A 20,555-nucleotide genomic window follows, 5' to 3' on the forward strand; every position below is an offset into this window, starting at 1 on the left:
CTGGGTGGTTAGGAGGAAGCCTGTCTAAGTGAGTTCAGATAAACTCAGAGAGGAGTCAGTGACAGCAGATAGAGATGCCTGTTTCAAGGAACTCTGCTGTAAAGCAGAAGGGTGGGAACCGGAGGAGGGATGGGGTCAGGAGAAAACCGTCCTTAACACAGGAGAATCAGTAGCACGTCTGGATACTCGCGATCGCGACCCAGCCTCAGGGCCAAGAGGGATGAAGCGGGAGAGAAAGGAGAGAATGGCTGGTTCCCATAGGTTTGCCTGCGGAGACAGGGTCTCCTCTCGTGGCCAAGCCTCCTCTAGGCGCATGGACCGTTCACGCCTCGTGACAAGGAGAAGAGAGAGCGTGTGAACGGATGTGTAGAGGAGGGCGTGTGGCAGTTCCCTTCTGCTGGTGTCTCTTTTCTCTGTGAAAGCTGGGTCAGCAGCAGCGAGTGAGGACGGGGAAAGGACATGGAATGAAACCGTCGTCTGGAAGGGAAGGCAAGCAGGAGAAGCAGCAGCAGTGCCGGGAGTGCTGAGCCCCCCGAGGCCCGTGGACAGGAACTCATGGGCCAGTACTCGTGGCGGTGCCGCGTTTCTCCAGCCACATTCAGCTGCACGGCAAGGCCACTGAGCTAGGTTTACCTGGGGTCAGAGTTTTGAAGAGCACGTGTGATAAGGCAAGGTGAGGGCATGTGCAAGGGACGCGATGACATGGCACAGAGGGCTCAGAAGGAGCACCAAGGATGGCGAGGATGATCGTGTACGTGAGGTAACTGGACCAGACTGAAGAAGAGACAAGGGACTCAGCTTAGGAAGAATTTTAAGAAGGGAAAAAAATGATTCAAATCCAATTAGCATTTAAGAGGGACTTACTTTGAACCAGGAAATGTGCTTAAGATTGATGAAAAACTCATTTAACCCTTCCCAGGCCCAATCACTTACTGCTCTTCCCGTTTCATAGGTGAGGAAACGGGTGCTCAGAGCAGGCAAGCAATTTGCCCAGGAGCACAGTGCTAAACCCCGAGCTGGGTCCAGAGTCAGGCTCTTCCCAGGTATCAAGTTTGCATGGCTGTCAACAGCCAAGGCTTTCCTGCTGCTTTTTGCAAAATTCACAAGTTCCTTGAAGGCAGTGGCGAGTCTCTGGCACCCCCATTGCTGCCTGCACGGCTAAGGTTCTGGTCTCCTGCCTGACCTGCTCTCCAAGCACGGGGGCGGGGGGATCCTCTGTAACTGCGTTCCTCGTTGTGGTTATTGCTGATGCAGTTAACCACTTTATTTTATCCATAAATTCCCTTCCTAATAACAATAAGGCATGCCAGGGCTTTGGCCTCATGCCTTATTGCACCACCTGAGGAGTGAGATAATCACCCAGAAATGTACTGCCTGTTGTGCATTTTATTACTTGAATACAAAGAGATTCAATTCAAGAAACACTTAGTTGAAGACAGCACGCACACAAAAAAATAGTAATCATATGAAAAGTAATGCCTCCTAATGCTACTGAGTACACTGCAGGGAATAAGCCTCTTCCAGCGGGAGAACGGTCTGGATGACCCGTTGGGTCTTCTCCAGTTCTAATTTCTACCAACTGCAGGGTCATAAAAGCTAGTGAGACTTCAATTACAATACAAATACTCGGAAAAGCCAAATCTGGATCACTCTGAAAACGGAGCCTATGTGGATGTTATACCTAAACGTTCTTGGTGTAAGCATTTTCCAACCAACTCTGCTCTCAACCGCTCACTCTTCAGCGAATGCTGCAGGCCACACACTGGCGAGAGTGGAGGAACAGAAAGAGAAGTATGGCCCACCCAGCCCCCAGGAGTTCAAGACCTAACTTGGGATGTAAAGAAAATGGCACGTTTTAAAAGAACAGGAACAAGGTATCCCCACAGGACATCTAACTACCCTGACGTAGCTTACAGAAACTCAGTGACACCTGTCTTCCTAGAGTTGATGAGAGTTGAAGTGCATCACCCCATCGCAGGGGTTACGCTAAAGACTTTGCCCAAGAGATGTCCTCATCAGTTCATCTCAAGAGGACAGGAGCTATTATTCCATTTTTAGATTCCTCAAGCAGACATAACATGGTTTTCTATTGTTACTAAAACCATTATTTTCTACATGCATTTATTTTCTATTTAAAAAAATTAGTTTTGGGAACTTCCCTGGTGGCACAGTGGTTAAGAATCCACCTGCCAATGCAAGGGACACGGGTTCGAGCCCTGGTCTGGGAAGATCCCACATGCCGCGGAGCAACTAAGCCCGTGAACCACAACTACTGAGCCTGTGCTCTAGAGCCCATGAGCCACAACTACTGAGCCCGACTGCCACAACTACTGAAGCCCATGTGCCTAGAGCCCATGCTCTGCAACAAGAGAAGCCACCGCAATGAGAAGCCCGTGCACCGCAACAAAGAGTAGCCCCCGCTCGCCGCAACTAGAGAAAGCCCGCACACAGCAATGAAGATCAAACAAAGCCAAAAAATAAATAATTAAAAAAATTTTTTAAAAGGCTATTGAAGCAGACATGCAGCTTTGAAACAGTGGTTCTTAAAATGTGGTCCCTGAACCAGCAATATCAACATCACCTGGGACCTTTCTAGAAATGCAAATTCTCAGGCTCCAACCCAGACCAACCAACCTGAAACTCTGGGGTGGTGGCCCAGCCATCTGTGTTTTAACAAGCTGGGACCACTGCTTTAGAAGAAGCTGAAGTGGATTTCTAAGTACAAGTCTATAGTTTTTAAGGAGGCTCATGTGTAAAGTTCCCGGCTTGATATCAAAATGAAGCTAAAAGACCAGCACACGTGGCATTTAGGTGATTCTAGTAGCGTCACCTCGCAATAACCTATTTTGCTGGCCACTGGTTCATCATCAACCTTGTGAGTTAGACACCATTATCCACATGTTTAGAGGTGGAGAAATGAAACACCACAGGGAAAAGCCAAATTTACTCATGAGGCCAAGACCCAAAGTCGCCTGAATTTAATCCTAGGCTTTTTGCCCAACTGTGCTAGGGGTCTGCACTCACCCAGGTACACGTGAGGGGTCTGTGTGCATGCTCACATCGACACATGGATAAGAACAATGAAATCTGCACACATTAATAGAGTAGTAAGAAAACCTGTCAATTCTCAAGAATGGATGCCTCGCACTTGCAGAACAGTCTAACAATTCTGCAACCTACTCAAAATAACATGTAGAAAATTAAAAGCGAGTCATCTACATACATATCTAATCAAATATTAGGATTCCGGGGTTCCTGACACCAGCGTGTGAAGCCCAGTCCGCCTCCCCCGTCTCGGTCTCACACTCCCTTAAGATCTTAGAATCGGCTGGCAACCCCTCGTTTACTGACCTAAACATAGGAATTATAAGAATGCAAGTTGATTTACAACTATATTCCAAATGATAGGGTATCATAAAAAACAATTTAGCCAGTCATCTGAATTCAATTTAGCGGAAAAATCCCTGGTTATAAACCAACCTTTTCCCCAGCCGGTGGCCCCTGGCATCTGAGCCTCGGCCTTCCTGCGCCCAGGGTCTCCCCCGACGTCAGGGTCTCCTCAAACCCCCAGGCAGGCTCTTACCTTCCTCCCGAACCGCATTTTCACAAATACCTTCTCTTGCAGCATAAATTTCAAGTCTACCCACATGCACCACAAGGCTCACCCACACCAGCTCAGAAATCAAACTCCAAATAAAACACAAGCCTCTCACAGTTTGATCTGGTGATTATTTATCACTATTATAAATAACGATATAGAATATGTCAAAACAGAAAGACATGTTTAGCACAATGTTAAGAGAAAAGGTACAGTGAGGTGTACGCTATAAACATGATATAAAAACGTATTTCCACGGGAGGCCAGGGTCTACAGGGCCTCATCTTGCAGGCAAAAACAGCTATGCTGGGCTGGTGCGCACACTGAGCTTCACCTTAAATGTTCTCTAATAAACGTATCACAGCATGTTAGATATAACATGCCTGCCGGGGCCTACCCGGCAGCATGTGACCCGGCTCCTGCCTTCGCCACTCTCCCCACCTGCTTCCCACGGCCCCATGGGCCCCTCTGCCCAGATCCTCTCCTCCCCCAACTCCTCCCCCAGCTGACTCCTCTCACTGCCTGATCCACATGTGGCCATGGCCTCCTTAGAGACAGCGTCCTGCTTGCCTTGCCTACATCCTCCTGGTAGAGTCTCTCATCACAGCCTGTCCTTCCCCTGCACTGCACTCACCTCAATGAGTAATTATACTTTCATTTGGGAAACTATACACTAGATTATAGGCTCCATGAGATAAAAGTGTTTTTGCACTACTGTACCCCCTGCCCCAGAGCACCCAGTATCACTGGAGCTCCAAAAGCATTTATCAAATTAATCACAGCCCCGTCTTTCAAACAGCACTCTCCTCCAAAAACATGCGCGCGCGCACACACACACACACCCTGCCACTCCTTGGTCTTGTTTAGGATCGTCACGCTCTTTCTCACCATCCAAGGTAGAAGCCTCGGCATCATCTGTGATTTCTCACTCTCATACCCTGTGCCGAGAACTAGTGACCAGGGTCAAAGGTTTTCTTAATTAACACCCATGACCCTCATGATTGTTTGATGTCTGTGTTCCCTGTTAGACCATCAGTGCCGCGAGAGCAAGGAGCACATCTGATGATGGTGGTCCAAAAAATAATGCTTACTGCGTTTAACTGAATTGAGTGTTGTGGTTTGGGGATCGTTTATATCAGCATGAACTCCTTGATGCTCCGGAACACAGATCCTGAAGAAAAGGCTTATCCTGTTTCGCCTGTAACACGCCTTCTCTATCATGGACACAGAAGTCTAGTTTCAGAAACTGCCTCAGAAATTCACTCCTGCCTAATGAATATTTTCAGACTCACCACCACACCTAATGTGATGACAGATACAGCAACAGGCAACAGAAAAACAAGCTGCGTCAGAGAAACTGACCACACGTCAGCTGTCAAGCAGCTGTTCCCAGCTCAGACATGGTTTCACCGGCAGCCTTTTAAAATGTAATCCACGGAAACGACCGCATCCTCCCGGCTCCTGTGAGCAGACCAGGAGTGTCGAATGTGTCCTATTTATAGTGCAGCCGGGCCCCAGCAAGTCCTTGGATGCTGGCAAAGGGAAGATGAGACGGTTTCCCAGCTCGAGTTCCGTAACGGAAAGTCGTGGGGCTGCCGCCACCTACAGCCAGACACGTGGACCTGCACTGTCCAGAGAGCCCTGCGGGCCTGGCGGAAGCATCTGCCGAGTTCACCGTGGCCAGCTAACACCTGTGGTCACGTGCAGCACCAAACGAAGGCCATTCGACTTTAAAATTTATAAGCCGATGCTTGTTGATACGATATGTAAGTTCCTAGAGGACAACTGTGGCACAAGAATCAGCACTGAGCACACGCCTGCTGCGTGAACAACTGAAACAAACCGGATGGAAGTGATCGTGGTATCACCACCACTTTCTGAGCACCTTTGTCTCGAGGCCTGAGCCCAGCACCACACAGTGAACTCGCCAGGTTCCTCTGACCCGGCTGCTGACACAGGCGCTGGGGAGAGAGGGGCGCTTGCCTGGCCTTGGCTCTGCTCCACGTGGTGCTGGCGGCGGTGGCACTATCTGTTTTGGAGCTGTTTTGTTTCACTGCCTTCAAGATAAACTATTTCTGAATTTGTGAATTCTGAAAAGTAAGAGAGCAGTGGGGTTAGACGGATTTTCTTATTTAGCTTATCAAGCCACAGGAACAGAGCCCTCGGGTCTGCAAAATAATCTGATCTTGCGAGTTACTGGAAAATTGTGTCCAAAACCTTGGGCGGGTCCTTCATGTGAATTTCACACCAAATCTTAGGTTTCTCAGGTAGAAGTATTTTATGTCAACACAATGAGCACCACTTCTTTTCCCATAACTCAAACACACACACACACCACACACACACACACACACACACACACACACACACACTGCACACACACACCACACACCACACATACACACCACACACAGACACCACACACACAAACCACACACACCACACACACACCACACACACCACACACCGCACACACTCCGCACACACACACATACCACACACACCACACACACACCACAAACACATGCATACACACATACATACATACATACACACACACATCACACACACACACCACACCACAATCTCACACACACACCACTGTGGTTCCCTCCATTTTCCTCACATCAGCCAGAACAATCATTTTAAAATACTGATCTCCTCGCGTTACTTCCTTGCTTTAAAAACTCCAATTGCTTCCTACGGCCCTTAGAAAACTAGGACCAGAGTCCTTAACCGTGTCACAGGCCTGCTTCTTTCTCCACGACTCTGGCCGCCGGCGCGCCTTCTAAGCGGTCAGCAAGCGCTGTCAATGTCACTTGCACAACACGTCTTACCTCGACCCCCTGCCCTCTCCATCCCTCACGCCACTGCCCACGCTCGTCCTCACCCATCTGGATTCCAGAAAGAGCCCCTTAGATGCACCCAGGTCTCCAACTCCTTTCTGCTCCATCCTCCTCTGTTGCCAGGATTTATCTTTCTAAAGCACAGATACAGTTACATTACTCCCTGGCTTAAAAAACGTGCAAGGCAAAACTACACACGTGTTAAAATTCCACAGGGCTGTGCACCAAGAAATGACATGAGTGCCTGTCAAAGCCGGTGACATCTTAATAAAGTCTCTATTTGTTACTAGCACTGTAGCAAAGACAACGTCCTGGTTTGCTAAGTGTGCTACGGTTATTCCGTAAGATGCTACCGCTGGGGGAAGCTGGGGGCACACGGGAACTCCCTGTACTGATTCTGCAACTTTTTTGTGAATCTACATTGCTTTTAATTAAAAAAAAAAAAGCCAACCAAAAACATGTACTTGCACTACTTCTCCAGGGTGTACAGACTGAAATCAAGCTTCTAACTGTGGGATGTAAGATCATTCACATCATTACTAACCTGGCCCCAGGAGGCTCTTCCAGACACACAGCTCCGTGCCTGCTGCATTTTTACACAGAATCTGAATGAATATACCATGTAGTCCCTCCCCTCTGAGTACGGGTTCATGCTTTTTCCTCCTCTGCCACCACACTCCAATTCATCTTTCAAGACTGAGGGTAGAGCCCCTCCTTCATGAGGCCTTCCTATCCTCCTTAAAACTAATCATGCCTTATATCTGGAAAAGGCGAAAGCTCTAATTCAAAGAGACACATGCACCCCAATGTTTACTGCTGCACTATTTACAACAGCCAAGACATGGAAACAACCTAAATGCCCATCGACGGATGAATTGATAAAGAAGATGTGGTACATATATTTATACAGTGGAATACTACTCAGCCATAAAAAAGAATGAAATTATGCCATTTGCAGCAACATGGATGGACCTAGAGATTATCATACTAAGTGAAGTAAGTCAGACAGAGGAAGACAAATAGCATATGATATCACTTTTATGTGGAATCTTTAAAAAATGACACAAATAAACTTATTTACAAAACAGAAACAGACTCAAAACAGACATAAAAAACAAACTTATGGTTACCAAAGGGGAAATGGGGGAGGGATAAATTAGGAGTTTGGGATTAGCAAATACAAACTACTATTTATGAAATAAACAACAAGTTCCTACTGTATAGCACAGGGAACTATATTCAATATCTTGTAATAACCTGTAACAGAAAAGAATCTGGGGACTTCCCTGGTGGCACAGTGGTTAAGAATCCACCTGCCGGGGCTTCCCTGGTGGTGCAGTGGTTGAGAGTCCGCCTGCTGATGCAGGGGACACGGGTTTGTGCCCTGGTCCGGGAGGATCCCACATGCCACGGAGCGTCTGGACCCGTGAGCCATGGCCGCTGAGCCTGTGCGTCCAGAGCCTGTGCTCCGCAACGGGAGAGGCCACAGCAGAATCCACCTGCCAACACAGGAGACGTGGGCTCGAGCCCTGGTCCGGGAAGATCCCACATGCTGAGGAGCAACTAAGCCTGTGTGCCACAACTACTGAGCCCGCGTGCCACAACTACCGAAGTCTGCGCACCTACAGCCCGTGCTCCGCAACAAGAGAAGCCACCGCAATGAGAAGTCTGCGCACTGCAACAAAGAGTAGCCACTGCTCGCCGCAACTAGAGAAAGCCCGCACGCAGCAACAAAGACCCAACATGGCCAAAAATAAATAAATTTATTTTTAAAAAAAGAATCTGAAAAAGAATATACATATATATGTGTAATTGAATCACTTTGCTGTATACCTGAAACTAACACAACATTGTTAATCAACTACACTTCAATTAAAAATAATAAAATTAAAATTAGGGCTTCCCTGGTGGCGCAGTGGTTGAGGGTCCGCCTGCCGATGCAGGGGACGCGGGTTCGTGCCCCGGTCCGGGAGCATCCCACGTGCTGCGGAGTGGCTGGCCCGTGGGCCATGGCCGCTGGGCCTGCGCGTCGGGAGCCTGTGCTCCGCGACAGGAGAGGCCGCAGCAGTGAGAGGCCCGCATACCGCAAAAAAAAAAAAAAATTAAAATTAAATAAATAAAAATTTTAAAAAACTAATCATACCTTTACAGACAACTTGGTCTTATAGTTTTGCTTTGCCAATTGTTTTATTTAATAAAGAAAAGGACAGGGACTTCCCTGGTGGTCCAGTGGTTGAGACTCCGCGCTCCCAATGCAGGGGGGCCAGGTTTGATCCCTGATCAGGGAACTGGATTCCGCGTGCCGCAACTAAAGATCCTGCATGCCGCAACTAAGACCCAGCACAGCCAAATAAATAAATAATTTTTTTTTTTTTAAAAAAGAGAAGGACAAAAAGGTCAAAGGCACCCATATTTCCATGACCTTGCTAGGGGCCGGGGCACGTCAAGAATAAAGTATTAATACCTCCCAGTCCACCCCTCTAGTCCCACATCTAGCTTCACTTTGATTCTCTGCTTCCAGACCTTTCTCTCGGCTGTTTATCTGTGCGCCCTGCTAGTTAGTCAGTGAGCTCTTCCAGTGGAGAGAATCAGCTGCACTCATCTTCCTGTACTCAGCACCTACCATGGGGCCTGGCACGCAGGAAGCACTCTATTAATCTTTGTTCTCAATGGACCCCAGTTATCAACACCTAACAGTGCAAGGGTAAGGAGCGTGGGTTCATTTTACCCTTGATCTCGAAAGCCAAGCAATGTTCTGAGTATGAGCGAGGCACTGTGATGAGCCCTTTAGGTCACCCCTGGCTTTGCACCATCTTCAGTTTAGGTTTTCTATATAAAGAGAATTAATAAATACGATTATATCAAAACTTGTATGGTAAGGTAGAAAATAGCAAGGATAATAAAACCAATGCCCCCAAACAAGCACCGAGTCATAGACCATCAGAGGCACTTACCAACCACAGGCAAAAACATGATTAGAAGGCTATTCCACTGATATATTTGTTTTACTTGCCAGATAAGTATTGATGTCCAGTTTCTAACAGATGCTATTTATATCAGAATCATAACAAAAGTGCCATCCATCTGCCTTGGCATCCAGAGAAAACATAATTCAACATGACAGTAAGAAATGTGCACAGCCAAACAGAAATGGCATCAGAAGCAAAAACTGTTGGAACTGGTATCATGGGGGGAAAATTATCACTTGACAAAACTGGAAAAAGTTGCAAGCAACACAAAAAATGTTGGCAGCTAAATCCAAATACTTGAGAAAAATCTTCTCCTTGTCTATTCTGATATCAAATGGATGTTTGGCAGATTCTGGGGCACATACACTTTAAAGCTCCCTTTTTAGACCTTCGTACACTCACTCCCTCATTTACTGAGCATCTCTACTTTTGGACAGTGGAAAAAATAAAGGGCTTGGAGTCAAGAAGACACGGAGTCAAACTGGTCCCACTATCTACCAGGCAAACCTGCGAGTTAATTAACCTCCTCCTGACCCAGTTTCCTCAACTGCAAAATGGAGATAATATCTCTCTTTAAAGCACGTTATTCATAACCTGGAATCTAGGGACAAGGTACACATGTGTGCATTTTTAGATCTTCAAACTCTCAGAGGTTAAATGCCAAAGTGTGTGTGAGGTGATTCTTCTCGAGAGAGGATACATGGCTTCCACCAGGTTCTCAAGGGGCGAGTGACCCACGACGGTTCAGCGCCACACTCCGAAGGCTGTGCCAGGACTCAGATGATGCATCTAAAGAGCCTGACACACAGCAGGCTGTGCTCACTCCCGGACAGCTGTCCTTAACTTTAGGTCCTGGGAAGGCACAGAAACACGAATCAGCCAGAGCCCAGGGTCAAAGGCAGGGAGACCATTACGGTATAAGGCGTTGAGGGTCGTCTCCGGGTTTCATAGGACGAGGAAGAAAGGCAAACCAAAGTCTGTCCAGAAACACTCCAGCGGGAGAAAACAACAGGGTGGAGGCACCGGGCACATCAGGACAGTGACCTGACCATCACCGCAGTGTCCTCAATGCCTAGACAGGGCCTGGCATACAGCAAGTGCTCCATAAGTAACCGTTAAGTAAACAAATGACTGGGACCAACCCAGGGTCCAGGATAAGACCATTTACAAATTCCCAGGAGAAAAAACACAATTCAGAAGGTGTTCCTGAAAACTACTACTATTCAAAAAATTTTCATTTCCAAACTCCTACGCAAATACAATCATCCACATTCTCTCCCTTAACAGTGAGGACACGCTGAGCCTACAGCCTGGTCACCCTGTAGTAAACCCGGCCACCCAGGGCTTGGTTATGAACCCCAGGAGAAATGTCCTTTAGATGGAGGCGTTAGAAATGCTTTCTTTTTTTTCCAAAGGAACTAAAATGCCTTATTTGCCTGGACAAAATGAATTCAATTGCTTTCTTTTTTTTTTCTTTTTAATTTTCTTCTCCTGGGTTCAAGAAGCTCACAGCTAATAAAACAAAAATGAAGCAGACTCACAAATATAGAGAACAAACTAGCGGTTACCAGTGGGGAGAGGGAAGGGGGGAGGGGCAATATAGAGGTGAGGGGAAAAAAGGGGTTATTATGGGATTATATGAACTCATGTGTGTGAAACTTTTGAAAACTATAAAGCACTACAGAATTTAAAGAATCTTTCATTCAATGAAAAAAAAAAGAAGCTCACAGCTAAATTTGCAGCCCAACTATATTAACCATTACAGATGATCTGACTACTCTCTTTCCTCCTGAAGTTACTTTCCTATTTTACCGTATTGAATATATATTTTTAGAAGTCACCTCGAAGCCCAGTGGGACTTCTGGAGTACACACATATCTGAGAGTGTAAGAGCACTGGTCAAGAACACAGGCTCTGGGAATTCCCTGGAGGTTGGTGGTTAGGACTCTACACTTTCACTGCCGCGGGCCCGGGTTCAATCCCTGGTCAGGGAACTAAGATCCCGCAGGCCGCACGGAGGGCCCAAAAAACAAAAACAAAAATAAGAACACAGCCTCTGTCACCAGGAAGTCCTGACGCAGAAGCCACATGTCACCATCTATCAGCTTTGTTGTCCCTTAGCTTCTCTGCATCCCTGCTGTCTCATCTATGAAATGGAAATAATAACTGTATTTTTCATATGCAGGAAGTGAGCACTAAATTAAAAAGGTAATGTGAGGTCCCAAACTGTGCCTGGAACACGGTAAGTGCTCAATAAGTATTAGCCAGGTGGAGCAGTAGTAGTAGAGACAGTAAAACTGCAGAAAAACAGATGAAAAGATAACAATGGCGCCTGAAACAAATTAAACAAAATAGCAGTACAAGATTGCAACCGGAGAAAAAAGTGGAAAACGAGGCTCCTTCGTGCTCGAAGTGCTTCATGTTCATATGTTATTCATTCACAGAGTTTTCTCAAATGCTCCCTCCCTTTGCATCTCCTCTCCTAAATGGCGTGGATATCCTAGATAGCAGTGCGTTGAAGGTGAATTAATATTTAACTAGTACAAGTATTCAACCTACACAGTTGCACAGCCTAGACCTGGGGTATTCTTAGATAAGTATGCTGTACAAAAAAGGTCAGCTCGCTAGTGGTATTTAAAGGAAGGAAGCAACTGTTGGCTTCTTGCCTCACTCACACCTTCTCATCTGTACTGTACAGCTTGTTTGTCAATCCTGGCAGGGGAAAGAGTCATCCAAGAAAAGCTTCAGTGACCATGATGATCTACTAACCTTAAACATTCACTCGATACCTGTAAAGACGCTTTATTAAAGCGACTGTCTGGTTAACAGCCAATGGCGTCCCGCTGGATTCCTGCTCTGGGCGGGCGCCAGACTCCTGAGCACCCTCCTGGAGCTGGTTCTGTCTCCATGTGCCACTCAGCTGCAGGGGTCACAGCATGGGCGCTGTAGAGATCTCTGCACAGGAAGAGGTGGACAGCTGGAAAAGGTCAGGGAAACGGAAGACAAAATGGACAGCAAATTTAAAGTCTCATGTAAGCATTTCTTGACAAATATCTACAAGCACCTGCCATGAGCCAACAACTAAACTGATGGTATAGGGAAAGGGAGAGCACAGGTAGCTGAAATAAATCCTTGCCCTCCTAAAGCTTCCAGTAAGGCTGAGTGGGAGACAAATATGTTCACGGAAAATCAAAATTCTTGCCTGATTCACTTTCGATTCCCCAGAACTTAGCCAAGTAAATGTTGAATTGAAGACAACGGATAAAAGAAAGAGATGAAGGAACAGCAGTATGTGAAAAGTCAAAAAAAAGTCTTTACAGCATTTCTGTAAGTCTACTCATTTAGGGGCACATACAGCTTAAGAAACATGATTAAATTACTCCTCTCGAAAGTGAAGTAGGAGTCCTCTTAACAGGGGCAAGGCATCCTGAAAGGCAAAGATTTTCAGGAGAGAAGGAAAACGAAGTATGGGGTGATTTAACCAACAGTCTTAAAGAACCTCTGAAATTTCAGAGTGCTTCCAAACAACATTTCTGAGAGAGGCAGGGATAACTCGTGCGGCCTGAGGAAGAAGAATGTTCCAGAAAGACCAGAGATCCTGACATGCGACATAAGTGCTGAGTTTGAAGTGCTGAGTTTGAATTCTGGCTCTGCAACTTCCGGTTGTGTGATTTGGGGACAACGCCCTTCACCCCGTGGAATTCAAGCCCTCATCTATAAGGCAGAGTTTAAAATATTCGAAAGACTGCTGTGGGGACAGATGAAATAAGGGACATGAAGCATTGGAGCGATGTAACCCTCAGAGATGAAAGGAGGCAGATTCGCCATCTTCCTCGTTGCTTATAGTCGGTTTCCCCCACACAAATAAGACGGTACTATTCACTGCAGTAGCCCCAGGGCCGACAACGGCTCCTGCCACAGGCAGGCGCGCCACACACATGTGTGGAACTCGTAAACGGGTCACCAGCCCTATGCCACCGACGGGGAGGGGACGCTCCGCGTCCCGGGGCTGTGGGACTGCCTGAGCTGCCCGCCCGGGCCCTCCTCAGCCCCCCGGGCTCGCACGCACTCGCCGCCGCGCCGTCTTACCCCAGCCCCTTCTCAACCCTCCGCCTCGCTGGGCCCCTTCGGAGCGCCGACGCACTTCTAAGCGCGGACCCCAGGGCCCGAGGCCGCAGAAGCCCAGCCCACTCGGCGTCTCTAGGACGCTGTTGCCCGAGCGACGATGGCGCTCGCTGACTGGAGAACAAGTTTCCGCACCTGGCAAGAAGCGGAGCTCCTATTGGCCAAGTCGACTACGGAATTGGGGGGGCGGAGGGGTGAGCCCAAGCCTGCCGGTGGCTCCGCCCCCTCAGAAGAAACTTCCGCCGGAAATCCTTTCCCCCGGGCGCGGGAACTCGGTCGGAGTTCTGGTGGCCCGCGTTGTAGAAGCGTGTTTCTGTTAACGTGGCCTTCGCGCGAGCTGTCGGACGGGTCTCACAGAACCAATTCGAGCCGCGTGGCCACACAGGAGCCAGTCCCTTGCTGCGAAGCAGACTCCTCACTTGTAAAAACCGAGCTTACCCACTCAGGACCTGGTATCAGGATGAAGGGAGGAATGTATCTAAAGCCGCAACCGCGTGCTACGCCCTTTCTACATGTTAGCACTTAGGGCGATTGTGATCGTTGCATTAATTGGTGTGTCTGATTGTATCCTGCTGGCCTCCTCCAGGAGACCTGGTGAAGGCAGGACAAGGTTGCTCTGCCAACCCGTGTATCCGCAGCCTGCTCGGGGCCACACGTAGATAGTTAAGTAGATAGTCATCAGGTAAGCCAATTCTTACCCACACTCGCAGGCTGAGTGGAAGCTCAGTAAGTCATTTCGATAATAATAGTGGCAATGACAGTAGTTGTCGCTGGCCCTTCGGGAGCACGTCCCTTATCAGGCACCCAGCTAAGTACTTTACATGTCATTTAATCTTTTATCTTCGTAACAGCCCTATGAAGTAGGTACTATAGTTATTCCCGTTTTACAGATAGGAAACTGAGGCACAGAGAGGATCCAAGGACACAGCTAGTCAACGGCAGACCAGGATTAGAACCCAGGCAGGCTAGGTCCCACGTCCTGCTCTTCATCACCGTCATACCACTCACGGTGGGAGAGAAGCAGTGGCCCAGAGGCTCAGCCTTGCCGAGGAATCCCCACCACTCGTTTCTGTCAGCAGGTAAGTTACAGGGTGGCCTGCTGAGTGCCCCGGAGAAAGATGTTTTATGGTCCCTCTTGGCAGTCTGACTGTCCGTCACTGGTAAGCGAGTTTTCCTACTCACCAAGAGAGTAAATTCATGTCCTCTCTCTCCTTAGACCTCCTGCACTGAGTGAATGACCTCACCTCAGTTCCCACTGAGAAAACCAGTCCATAAGAAGGGAACAGATGGGACTTCCCTGGTGGTCCAGTGGTGACCAGGGGGCACGGTCACCTCAGGGGGCACGGGTTCAATCCCTGGTCAGCAAACTAAGATCCCACATGCCTCACAGTGTGGCCAGAAAAATAGAAGAGGAAGGGAACACATGGTTGCCTCACAACTGCTTTGACGCCCATCTCTTCTGTTCTTGTTCCAAAAGGTGAAGGGTTGCTTTTCACAGAGGCTACTTCCGCCCCTTGCGTCCTAAACCCCATCACCATTTGCCATCTCTTGGACTTCACTGCTTAGGTCAGCAGTTCTCCAAGTGTGGTCTGGGAACCCCTGGGTGTCCTGAGACCCTTTCAGAGAGTCCATAATTGTTAAAACTATCTTCATAGTAAGATGTTACTTGCATTTACAGTCTTATTTTCTCGTAAGTGTACAGTAGGGTTTTCCAGAAGCTACATGATGTGTGACATTGCAACAGATTGAATGCGAAAGAAGATAGGAGAATCCAGCCGTCTTCTGTTAAGACAGATTTTAAAGAGATTTGTAAAAATATAAACTGCCTTTCTTTTCACTAATTCTTTTTGTTTTGGAAAACATAATTGTTCATTAGAATGTGAATATGTGATGGGTTTATTGTTATTTTAAATGAATTAGTGAACAAGTATTTAAATTTTTTTATCAGTTTCACTATCTAGTATGGTAAATAGTGATAGATGTAACTCACAACAAAGCAGAAGCTTTGGGGGACCCTCAGTACTTTTCAGGAGTGTAAATGAATCCTGAGGCGTGGTCCTGAGACCAAAAGGGCTTAGGCTAGGAGTCCCTAACCCCCGGTAGGGAACCAGGCTGCACAGCAGGGCGGGACCATCTAGTTGCAGGAAAACAAGCCCAGGGCTCCCACTGATTCTGCATTATGGTGAGTCGTATAATGATTTCCTTATATATTACAATGTAATAATAACAGAAATAGAGTGCACAATAAATGTAATGCACTTGAATCATCTGGAAACCATCTGCCCCTTTCCCCACCCTGGTCCATGGAAAAGTTGTCTTTCACGAAACCAGTCCCTGGTGCCAAAAAGTATGGGGACTGGTGGGTTAAGTTATTCCCTCTCTGTCATAATAGCCAACAATCTCATTCATTCATTCATTCTCTGTGTTTCTATCTATCTTTTCTTCCCTCCTTCCCTGTTGAAACATGTTCTGGTGTCCCACATCTTTAACAAAAAAAGATTCTTTTCTAGTTTCCACCCCATTTCTCTTCGCCCCTTTAACCCACTTCTCAGTAGGGTCATGTACACATGCTGTCTCTCTTTCAGTTGCTGTTAACTCTTGATCAGTCTTAACAGAGGCATGGCTCTATTACTCCCTGACACCTGGTCAATTTTCATAAATATTTCTTACTTGACTTTACCTTACTTGACCTCTTAGTAGCACTCAACGCAGTTAATCACTCCTTCCTACCTGAAACTCACTCTGATCAGCTCCGATAACATCACGTGGTCCTGGGCCTCATCCTGAATCACCAGCTACTCCACTCTCAGGCCCCACTGGTAATTTTCCTCCTCTGTATGGCCTTTGGACATTAGGGTCCCTCTGACTCCGACCTGGGTGGTCCTCTTATACTTATTGCCAGCCTTGACCCCCTCCACTGGTATGTATCGAAGGCTACCTGGACTTCAGCCATCCACACAGCCCTTGATCTGCCAACCTCCCTCACTCTGACCCATTTCAATAAATGGTACCACTCGATCCCTTAATGATCATTGCTTCCTCCCTCACGTCTAGTGCTGCAGCCACTCTTGTCGTCCTAACGCCAGAATTACCTACTCACATAACACCAGGACAGTTGTTTAAAAAAAAACAAAAAACATTCTGTGGCTATTTGTTTGTAATCTCCAGGATTATCTCACGGTGATGTTTTTAGTTGCGGCATGCCTGCAGGATCTAGTTCCCCGACTAGGGATCGAACCTGGGCCCCCTGCATTGGGAGCGTGGAGTCTTAACCCACTGGACCACCAGGAAGTCCCTCACTGTATCTATTTTTTAAGTTCACTTTAGAAGGCCTATTTAAAATAACACCTAACACATCCAACACCAAAAAATGTAATGATAGGACATTAGGAATTTACTAAGTCTGTGTTAAATGTCTCTCCTTCTCTCCAGTTCCATCAGGTGTCCTCTTGTTCAAATCCAGTAATAGTTGAGGTGATTTGTTGTTCAAAATAAAGTTAACTGAGATAAGCTGCTACATTAGAGTCTTTGTAAAGATTCTAGTTTTTAGTAACACTCTTTTCCGAGGGAAAATTGTAGGGGGAAAATGCTAATAGTTGGCTGTGTGAGCAAACATGGGACTTAATAAATGTCTTTTGAACGGATCTGAACTCAACAGTAAAGCATAAGTGGTGTATGATTGGGTCAACATAGCCTAGAATTGGCTCAAAATCCTTGAAACTCAGAATCCTTGCTTATTTCCTTGAAGAGAAGGATGATTTTTTCCATGTATTTAAACATCTGATTAAATCAGTCTGTTATGAGGTTTTGTCCTAGGACTCTTTTATTCTTTCTTTCTTTCTTTCTTTTTTCTTCCTTCCTTCCTTCCTTTTTTCCTTCTTTCCTTTCCCCCTTCCTTCCTTCCTTCCTCCCTCCCTCCCTCCCTCCCTCCCTCCCTTCCTTCCTTCCTTTTTCTTTCACCTTCACTCCAAAGTGTTTACTTGTTTATTGTCCCAGTAAAAGCCCATAAAGTCTATTAGATTAGGTTTGCTCTCTGATCAAACAGACCAGAGTTCTATAATGTGACAGTGGCTCCAAGGAGGATGCTGTGGGAGATAGTTTTCCTCCTTGGCCACACCTCCCAAAGAACACTCCCTTAGATGCCCTGAAGTGGGTCTGCTTCCAGCAGGGCTGAACACATTACCTTGTCCAAGATACCCTGCAGTACCACGGAAACCAGAAACACTGCGCAAGAAATTGTTTCAGCCTCGACTACACAACCCATTGTAGGAACCTGCTGCTCAAAACCTTTGAGGATAATCTGGAGAAGCAAACCATGGAAAGATGAGGGAAATACTTTTACGCCTGCGGCAGCCAGCAAACAACTCACTCCCTCAGTGACTACGAAGAAACTCGGGATCATGGCGAGCTGTGTCTGCTCTGTGGGTTCTGAGTACTCATGGCTACATTTTCACCACAATTCAGTACACCTAGGAGACAAGGCTATAAGATCAAGCCTGTAATTATCTCACGGTAATCAACAATGATGTTATAAATGGAAGTTACGCTTTCGTGTGGAGAAATAAGCAGCAGGAACTGATTAACCCCTCAGACGTTTCCACCTCGTCTATTCATAAAGAAGGAGGGAAGAGCCAGTGCGTGACATGGATACATAATGCATCTGAAGGGAAGCGGAGAATATCCCTGGGAAATCTGCTAGGAAGACTTCCCTGACTGCTGTGCTTCTGGTGGCCTCCTAAAATGAAGACCAGAATCTCCTGAGCAATCCTTAGGTGAAAATAAAATTAAATAAGAAGAAATGAGGTATAAGTCGCTCTTTTGGAAAAGCCACCGTGGTTATTTTTTCTCTACTAAAATAGGTCTTTCTCTCTCAGATACTTACCTTGACACGTGTCGCAGCTGCTCATTTTAGTTCAGTCAGCCAGCAACTAAATTGCAGATTTTAAACACTGTCTCTACAAATAATTGATTATCGTTTGTAAACAGGGGGCCATTTTTGTGCCTATTTTAGGATCGTCCGTGGAGAGACTACACAGGCTAGGAGTAGCAGCTCCCCCTTCATATGCCAATAAATGAGGAAGCTCTTCATTTCCCTTCACAGTTACTGGTTGTCTCCGTTCTTGAAAACAGGAATCAAAATCCACTTGTCTTACCCCTGAACAAGATTCCATAGTGTAGAATACTGGCGTTTAGAATTTTAATGAATCCTGCCCTGCCCTCCGGATATTTTATTGCAGCAATCTGAGAAGAACGGCCCGCCCTCTGGAACAAAGAAGCAGTTAGAAAATAACAATTTCATGTTTCATACACCTGGGCAACTAGCAAACCCTTGACAATCACAAGTAGTTCTCTTTGCTGAGAGCCAGGATCTTGCAACAGCTTGTAATTAGTGCTGTTTAGCATTTAATTTGCCTTTAGTTAGGTAACAAGCATTTATTGATTACCTGATAGGATTGGAGCTCTGTGCTAAGCACAGGATGGGGACAGAGTGATGAATGAGGCACAGTCTCTGCTTATGGTCTACTTGGGGCTGAAAACACACACTTTGGAAAGGAAACTTGAAAACAAGTACAAAATGTTTTCTTAACAAACGTAAACCAATACCCTATTATAGAGAATTATTACTCTTTCGGAATTCAAGGCTCTAACTCCCGGCATACTCCATTCTAGGCAGAAAGGTACTTGCTGTCACATCTTGTATCACAGCGAGAGTGGGGACACCCCAGTCACTCATTCTCTGGGCTAAGGAAGGTTCTGGCCTTCTCCTCCTCTGGAGACCCCCAAGTGTGGTAGGGACCCAGGAGAGAGGTAGCCACCAGCCCCTGAAAATCAGTCTGTCTGCCACAATTGGCAACCCTCCTGACGTCTTTGGTAAAAATGGAAACCTGGGTACCTACAGGACGGCAGCGTCAGTGAGCTAAGTTAATTCACGACGGCCTCCTGGAGACTGTTTTGAGCCCAGCTTGCGGCAGGTGGTGGACGTGAATCGGCCAACACCTAGAAATAGCAGGGAAGGCTTTCCAAGAGGGCAAAATGGTCCAGCCGAGTTGGGGAAAAGCACGTGAGGTGTGTAGGAGTGAGCTGTGTGGCCGGACCAGAGAGGGCCCACGTGGTGAGTCACAGACGATGTGCTTGCCGTTGAGATGACCAGGGAAGGCTGAATTCAACGGATGGTGGGACCATTCAGACCACCAACACGTCACTGACGGTCTCTTCTGAGCTAACTTCTCAGCACCAAGGAAAGTGAAAGAGACACGGCCGTAGCCTCAAGAAGCAGATGGTCGCAGGGCCGGGGTCTGTTATGAGAGACACAGGAGTGGGCATGGGAAGGAGACTTCAGGGGCTTCTTGGAGTAGACCTTGCCCGTGCTGAGCTTCAACCTTAAATCACCGTAATCCGGGCTGAGCTGGGGACAGCAATCCAGGCAGAGGGCAGAGCCTGAGGGCGGCACAGAGGCCCAGCCAGCCAGTGGTTCTTGAGCAGAGTTAGATGGGCTCCAAGCTACCAGCTGTATTTGAGTAAGAAGGACTTTCTGGAAATCACATGCACTATGGATTGTAAAGGGGGGAAATGAGAGACAGCAGAAATAGGTGGGGGAGATTTTAACCAATTCACTTAAGTTTTTCGAGGATGCAAAAGATTGGAGAAGAGAGAGTCTTGTTGGCCTTGGGAGTCTTTCCTTCTGCAGAGATGGCCTTGCTCGTGATATTTTAAGACTTCTCTTCCCAGCTGGTGCCCAACACCACGGATACATGTAAAGATGACAACTTTAAAGAGGGGGGAATGCATTTTCTGGTTGATTTTTTTATATTTTAAACACACTTAGCATTCTCTGGTGTTTAAAGAATGCTTTTAATAGAGCACAGATTCCTTCCATCAGCGGTGAGGGGACAGATTTAAGGACTGCAGCTCAGACATCGGGTGCCAACTGGCTTACAGGGATCCGAGTGTGAGAATCAGATTGTCATTTGATGTGTAGATCTGGCAAAGGCTCAGCATGCCTTGGCGATGGCTGTG

Source organism: Delphinus delphis, chromosome 11 (assembly GCF_949987515.2).
Source record: "Delphinus delphis chromosome 11, mDelDel1.2, whole genome shotgun sequence".
Taxonomy (NCBI): Eukaryota; Metazoa; Chordata; class Mammalia; order Artiodactyla; family Delphinidae; genus Delphinus; species Delphinus delphis.